A 6,234-nucleotide genomic window follows, 5' to 3' on the forward strand; every position below is an offset into this window, starting at 1 on the left:
TGGGTCCACTTCTTACTGTAGTAAAATCTATTTCTTCTAAAGAGTTCATGACACTAGAGCTCATGACACTAATGAACCTTAGTACCTGTTCAATGCTTCCTGGACCTTCCAGAATTTATAAAGAATGCTTCAAGACCAGAAGCTCTTGGAGACGTTGGTCTTTGAGCTTTTATACCTAAAATTAAAGGAAAGAAGACCAGATGGATAAAATGGGCTCCATGGATCATAAACACTTTGTCAGTGACAAGATGGTTCATCTTTCACATTCTGAGGCCTCAGCAGATCTTAGTCTAAGAAAATCCTCTGCAAAACTAGCCAACATTTACTTAAAAACAATCTGTTGATCTTTAGTCTTCTAATGTGAACTGCTATCACGTAAGAAATCTAGGTATTCCTAAGATGATTACAAATAATCACCCTTCAAGTACATTCTATAAAAAATTAAATTAACATTTGTTGAGTGATGCATTGTTCTGGTGCTTTTATACATAATCTTCAGCTTAACAAAATTTTTATATAATGAAAGAAAAAAATGCACTTTACCTGCCAAGTCAATTCAATAAATTTATGTTTGTTAAACGGACAACTAAAACATTGTTCATATACACTCCAGTTTTTTTCTTAATATTTTAAGCTTTCCAAAAATTACCATAAAGGCATCAAAACCTAATCACAGTTCATCCTTCTGATTTTCCCACTGAAAGAAAAGAGAAGAAAATTCCATATCTGTCATCTTAAATCTATTAGTAACTATTTTGGCTAAGCCTTGAAACTGAGATGCCACAGATCAATTACACAGGTATGAACTGACATTTGCTTCCTGCCAGGGGCAATATGCACAGGTAGAAAGAACGGCTTTTCTGAATCTTGTTGCAGAAGACAGTGTTCAAGTTCGCAGGAATCTGAGATTTATGAATCTAGAACTAAAAGCTGTATGTTCCAAGAAAAGACTCAGGTGTGGGGAGTCTCTGGAAGCCCCACATTTCCTTGGTGTGGCATCTCTTCAGCTGGCTTATCTGGATGTGCTGAAGCAGAAAGAATGCTCTTTCTTACTTCCGGCAGAGTTGGGCAGTAGTCAGGGGAGGAGGTAAATCCTTAATCCTCTCCCAAGGCCTCCAAAAGAAGAAATATTGAAATGTTACACCTGAAAGAGCCCTGAGAAGCCCACAGTCCTTGTCAAACAGACAAGGGAATGAGGTAAAGACTGAAGGTGACCTCAGTTGAAGCTTCTGGACCCTTTGTCATCCCAGCATTTCCATATGTTGTTTAGAGATGATCCCCAAAAGTTTTGCTGGTGGGACTGGAACTTGGGTCCTTTTCAGTTGAGACAAGGAAAATGCAGAAATGATGTCTCGTGTGTATGTTCTTGGGTGTGTGTATGTTTTTATGTGTATATATGTGTGCCTATATACATAAGTGATTACAAAATAGCACAAAACACACAGAGAATCACTTACAGTAAGAGAAGAATCCCTTCCAAAGAACCTCTGATCCTCTCCACAGTGGCCCTCTAAGGAGTCACAGGTACACCCAGACAAGTGGGTGTCAGCCCAAATGCAATTTCCACCTCGCAGGACCTTCTACTAAAGTAAGGTGCCCTCTGCTTCACAATGGGCTTCAGGACTGGACAGCCAGCTAGATGGAGATCAGTTGCTTTTAAAATACCACTGAGCTGGACTTCCCTGTTAGCCCAGTGGTTAAAAATCCACCTGCCAACGAAGGAGACATGAGTTTAATCCCTGGTCTGGGAAGATCTGTGAAACAACTAAGCCCATGCATCACAACTACTCAGCCCACATATCTAAAGCCAGTGCTCCCCAGCAAGAGAAACCACCACAGTGGGAAGCCCGTGTACCGCAACAAAGAGTAGCCTCTGCTCACCACAACTAGAAAAAGTTTGCATGCAGCAAGGATGACCCAGCACAGCCAAAAATAAAATTAATTAATTAATTTTAAAAATAAAAAATTAATTAGTTTATACTTCCCCAGCGCTTCCCTGATAGCTCAGTTGGTAAAGAATCTGCCTGCAATGCAGGAGACCCTGGTTCGATTCCTGGGTTGGGAAGATCCGCTGGAGACAGTATAGGCTACCCATTCCAGTATTCTTGGGCTTCCCTGGTGCCTCAGCTGGTAAAGAATCTGCCTGCAATGTGGGAGACCTAGGTTTTATCCCTGGGTTGGGAAGATCCCCTGGAGAAGGGAAAGGCTACCTACTCCAGTATTCTGGCCTGGAGAATTCCATGGACTGTATAGTCCATGGGGTTGTAAAGAGTCGGACATGACTGAGAGACTTTCACTTTCATACTTCCCCGGGTTTGATCACTAGGTCAGGAAGATCTGCTGGAGAAGATCTGCTGAAGATCTACCCACTCCAGTAGAATTTCCTGGAGAATTCCATGGACAGAGGAACCTGGTGGGCTACAGTCCATGGAGTCACAAAGAGATATGACTAAGCAACTAACACTTTCACTTTTCCACTTTTTTCAGAATATTTACATTAACAAGAAGAGCATATGCAATCCCATCTAATGATGTCTTTCTGGGAATAAACTTAACTCCTATGCTGGCAATAAAACAACCAAGTTCAATCTTCCCTTATATAAGAAAAAGACTGGTGTCCTTTCTGAGACCCCAAAATAGAGAGAACCCCTCTTTCCAAAAGTCTACATTTGATAGATTCCCAACATTCCAGTTTTCCAGCTCTTGTAGCAAAAGCAAATTTCTAAGCAATAGACCTTATGCTTTGCTGAAGCAATAAATTTCAACAATACATGCAATATTTATTTTCTGGAAATTAGGATATAAACACATGACACTTGGATTAGAAATCATAGGAAAGGTGTTTCCCCCTGTTTCTCACACTTTTTGATTCAAAACTATTGAGTGAAAGACTTATCTCTTACTATTTTTCTATGTAAAGTGATTGTTTTTTACTGGCAGTGTGTAATAATGGATTCTGGTAGGAATGTGTCCACTCAAATGTGAATGTCCTGGATACAGTCTGAGATTATGGCGTAAGAGTGTCTCACTGCTGCCATCTTCTGGAGATTTCAGTCTCTGCACTATTGACCAGACCGTTTTAAAACCCAAATAATTTCTGAATAATTAACCTCACTTAATGAAAAAGCCAACATGGCTACACTTGTGGCTTCAGGTGTGTTTATGGTGGAAAAGCTTGACTACCTGAAACATGGAAGAAAAATCACATAGGATTGATCATAGAACAGAAGGTGTGATTTCTACTCTGTCCTTTAAGTGATCACAATAGCTCATGTTATGACAGTCAACAAAAGAGTTCGAAATGCAGTACTTGGATGCAATCTCAAAAACGACAGAATGATCTCTGTTCATTTCCAAGGCAAACCATTCAGTATGACAGTAATCCAAGTCTATGCCCTAACCAGTAATGCTGAAGAAGCTGGACGGTTCTATGAAGACCTACAAGACCTTCTAGAACTAACACCCCAAAAAGATGCCCTCTTCATTATAGGGGACTGGAATGCAAAAGTAGGAAGTCAAGAGCTACCTGGAGTAACAGGCAAATTTAGGCTTGGAGTACAAAATGAAGCAGGTCAAAGGCTAACAGAGTTTTGCCAAGAGAATTCACTGGTCAGAGCAAACACCCTCTTCCAACAACACAAGAGAAGACTCTACACATGGACATCACCAGATGGTCAAATTCTTTGCATGGAAGATGGAGAAGCTCTATACAGTCAGCAAAAACAAGACTGGGAGCTGACTGTGGCTCAGATCATGAACTCATTATTGCCAAATTCAGACTGAAATTGAAGAAAGTAGGGAAAACCACTAGACTATTTAGGTGTGACCTAAATCAAATCCCTTATGATTATACAGTGAAAGTGAGAAATATATTCAAGAGATTAGATCTGATAGAGTGCCTGAAGAACTATGGATGGAGGTGCGTGACATTGTACAGAGACAAGACTATCCCCAAGAAAAAGAAATGCAAAAAGGCAAAACGGTTGTCTGATGAGGCCTTACAAATAGCTATGAAAAGAAGAGAAGTGAAAGGCAAAGAAAAAAAGGAAAGATACACCCATTTGAATGCAAAGTTCCAAAGAATAGCAAGGAGAGATAAGAAAGCCTTCCTCAGTGACCAATGCAAAAAAATAGAGGAAAACAATAGAATGGGAAAGACTAGAGATCTCTTCAAGAAAACTACAGATACCAAGGGTACATTTCATGCAAAGATGGGCACAATAAAGGGCAGAAATGGTATGGACCTAACAGAAGCAGAAGATACTAAGAAGCGGTGGCAAGAATACACAGAAGAATTGTACAAAAAAGATTTTCATGACTCAGATAATCACGATGGTATGATCACTCACCTAGAGCCAGACATCCTGGAATGTGAAGTCAAGTGGGCCTTAGGAAGCATCACGATGACCAAAGCTAGTGGAGGTGATGGAATTCCAGTTGAGCTATTTCAAATCCTAAAAGATGATGCTATGAAAGTGCTGCACTCAATATGCCAGCAAATTTGGAAAACTCAGCAGTGACCACAGGACTGGAAAAGGTCCGTTTTCATTCCAGTCCCAAAGAAAGGCAATGCCAAAGAATGTTCAAACTACCTCACAATTGCACTCATCTCACACGCTAGCAAAGTAATGCTCAAAATTCTCCAAGCCAGGCTTCAACAGTACATGAACTGTGAACTCAGATATTCAAGCTGGATTTAGAAAAGGCAGAGGAACCAGAGATCAAATTGCCAACATCCAGTGGATCACTGAAAAAGCGAGAGAGCGCCAGAAAAACATCTACTTTTGCTTTACTGACTATGCCAAAGCCTCCGACTGAGTGGACCACAACAAACTGTGGGAAATTCTGGAAGAGATGGCAATACCAGACCACCTGGCCTGCCTCCTGAGAAACCTGTATGCAGGTCAAGAAGCAACAGTTAGAACTGGACATGGAACAACAGACAGGTTCCAAATTGGGAAAGGAGTATGTCAAGGCTGTATATTGTCACCCTGCTTATTTAACTTATTTGCAGAGTACATCGTACGAAATGCTGGGCTGGAGGAAGCACAAGCTGGAATCAAGATTGCCGGGAGAAATATCAATAACCTCAGATATGCAGATGACACCACCCTTACGGCAGAAAGTGAAGAGGAACTGAAGAGCCTCTGGATAAAAGTGAAAGAGGAGAGTGAAAAGGTTGGCTTAAAGCCCAAACATTCAGAAAACTAAGATCATGGCATCGGGTCCCATCACTTCATGGCAAATAGATGGACAAACAACGGACACAGTGAGAGACTTTATTTTTTTCGACTCCAAAATCACTGCAGACGGTGAGTGCAGCCATGAAATTAAAGGACGCTTGCTCCTTGGAAAAAAAGCTATGACCAACCTAGACAGCATATTAAAAAGCAGAGACATTCCTTTGCCAACAAAGGTCCGTGGTCATCTGCATCACCGTGTTTGTCATCACCTTCAGAAGCAGCAGTGCTTCCTCCTCCCCCTCCCACTGTGCAGGCTACAGCCCATTTCAGGAGAGCTCACTGGGGGAGTGGTCTGTGCCTGGGGTCAGCTTGGGGCAGCGGGCAGTGTCTGTTTCCATCGAGGGCCATCAGTGCTGGCTGAATGCTCTGCAGCATCACCAGGCACTCTCTGTGGAAGAACCGCCACCCCACACCCCAGCTTGGCCTCCAGGCCCCACGCTGCCTGGAGCCCATTTTCTGGAGTTTTGGAGCGCCCCTGCCTGGTGGACCTGTGCGGCTCTCGCCCCTCCCTCATCTCTGAGGCCTGAACTCTGGGACTTACTTTTCCAAAGACTGCTGGGGGTGTTTGCCACAGTTCTGTAGCTTCTGTAACAGCAAGCCATGTAGGAGAACAGCCTTTCCAGCTAAACAAACCCATGTTCCTCTGTTCATCAAAACACATACACACCAAGTCCTTTCACATAAGTCAGGGTGGCAAGTTTCCGTCTCACCTTAGCTCCAGAAAGAAACAGAAACTCAACCAAATACAGGCAATTCATTTCAAATTCAGTCCCAAGACATCAACATGTCACCTCTATTGCAGGGAAGGCCATCACTGGAGGATGGGGCTTCTGGCCGTGGAAAAGCAGGCATCCTTGTGCCAGACCTGGGATGAGGGGGCTGTGTTCATCCCACCCAGGCAGGGCTGCCCCAGGAAACCTGCAGCCCAAAGGGGCCCTGGAGCCAACCCTCAAAGGGGGGCGGGCAGGGTTGACCTGCCCCATGTCACCAT

The sequence above is a fragment of the Moschus berezovskii genome, chromosome 13 (genome assembly GCF_049115385.1).
Source record: "Moschus berezovskii isolate FMDL1 chromosome 13, NW_MosBer_1.0, whole genome shotgun sequence".
Taxonomy (NCBI): domain Eukaryota; kingdom Metazoa; phylum Chordata; class Mammalia; order Artiodactyla; family Moschidae; genus Moschus; species Moschus berezovskii.